This window comes from Lepisosteus platostomus, chromosome 15 (genome assembly GCF_059453375.1).
Source record: "Lepisosteus platostomus isolate fLepPlt1 chromosome 15, fLepPlt1.hap1, whole genome shotgun sequence".
NCBI classification, from domain to species: Eukaryota; Metazoa; Chordata; class Actinopteri; order Semionotiformes; family Lepisosteidae; genus Lepisosteus; species Lepisosteus platostomus.
This window is the reverse complement of record NC_142625.1, coordinates 14,979,504-14,981,498: the sequence shown is the minus strand read 5'-3', so window position 1 is coordinate 14,981,498 and position 1,995 is coordinate 14,979,504.

Here is a 1,995-nt window from a genome sequence, read left to right as displayed (position 1 = left end):
ATCCATTCTTCCATCTGCATCTGTGCATCAGAGACGAATTTGTTTAAATGATGTAGATGTATATGTAGAGTGCCGAGAAAAACTTTATGAACCCCCCTCCCCAAAACATTGTGGGAATTACAAACTAAAATAAAATAAAATGGCTTATAATTTCCAGTTCATTGTTTTCTATAGAAAAGTAGAAAATAATGAATCAGTGAATGTGAAATAATAAGTGAACCCCTAGTTTAACTAATACAATTAAGGGGGTAATAAGTTTGAGGCAGTTGAAAAGTAAACAGGAAGTGCGTTGGGGTAACCCTATCCTATATAATCGTCAGAAACATCTTCACCAAACATGATAATGGAAGCATGTCAGAAAAAGAGTAGCTGATGCTCATCGGTCTGGAGAGGGCTATAAAACATTCAGAGTTCCATTCATCCACTGTCAGATAATCTACCAACAGAAAATATTGAAGAACACAGTAACACTCCCAGGACTGGATGTCCATCAGAATCTCCCAAATGCATCAGAAATTGATCTAGGAAGTAATACACCAGGAGCTATCACCCTGCACCCTGTGAAAACCAAACACTACCTGACAACAGAAGAACCTCCTCTCAACCACCGAGCATGTGGTGGAAGTGTCATATTTAGGGCTGCTTTGCTGCCTCAAGACATGGACAGCTTGTCATCATTGATGGAACCATGATGAACCATGATAAATCATGATGAACCATTGACAAAGCATGAACCACGTTGTTTTGTATCTGTAATACAAACATTTGTATCTGCAAATGCTGGAGGAGAATGTCAGGCCAGCCTCCGTCCTCTGGGTTGTGCAGATCCTCAACAAGCACAACAAGCACAGAACAGACGAAAAAGTAAGTTTGCATTTCGGATTGTCCCACTTAAACTCCAGGACTAAACCCCACTGACATGTTTTGATGGGGCCTGAAGCAAGCTGTTAATGCAGGCAAGACCTCAAAAGTCTTCAACTTGAAGCAGTTCTGTAAGGAACAATGGAACCAAATCTGTAAAAGCTGGTGAGAGAGACTGATAAACGGTTACAGGAAAGACTACTTAAAGCCACAGCTGCTCAAGGAGGTTGCTTGCGAGTTAATGTCTACTGAGAAGAACAACCACCTCACACAGTGATTTTTAACTGCTATCTGCACCCTTGGAATTATACCAGAGAGTGTGCTTATTACACGCATTATGTGTACATATATCCTAATAAGACTGGGAGTATGTATATACTGTACATACAATAAACAAATGATCAGCCATTGTCCCTAGTGGACCATAACAGTCCTCTCGAGGAGAAAATTAGCCCTGACTCACCACAGTGACCACACAAATTGGTGAGTCATATATACATATTGATTCCCATTAATTAATTATGTAGCACTTGTAAATCTTACAGATCATAAGCCTTTGTCAGAGACATTGTCAGAGTGGATGTAATTCCTGGTTGTGGTGGTGTCTCTATATTCGTATGCTCTTTCAGTCCACCTCCAAACTGAAGCCAAAGACATGTGCATTTTGTACACCAATGCCTGACACACTTGCACAAAAAAAAGCATTCTGGTATGAGAGTAATCGTCAAGCGACACGAGAGGATTATCTGAGAACGCTGACACCCGCCCAATGAAATCAGTCTGGGTGTGACTGCACTGGCGCATGACTGAGATCAATAAGAGTCCCGGACATTATGATTGACCTCTGACCCTGAAATAAGTACACATTACACCAGCTGCCTCCCTTCCTACACAGAATGTAATACAGAAAAAAAATATTGCAGTGCATCTATGTAGAATGGGCTGTTAACTTGTCCAGATCTCCTGGTAGAGATGATAAAGTTTTGCGGTGTTTCATCCTTATATACAGTACACAGACAGGTACAGTATGTGCATTGAACAATGGTGTGGGGATGAAAACTGGGACCATTTCTGGAATTTGCATGTTCTTAATGTGTTCATGTAGGCTTATCCCCCACCTCCAGCTAAGACGAT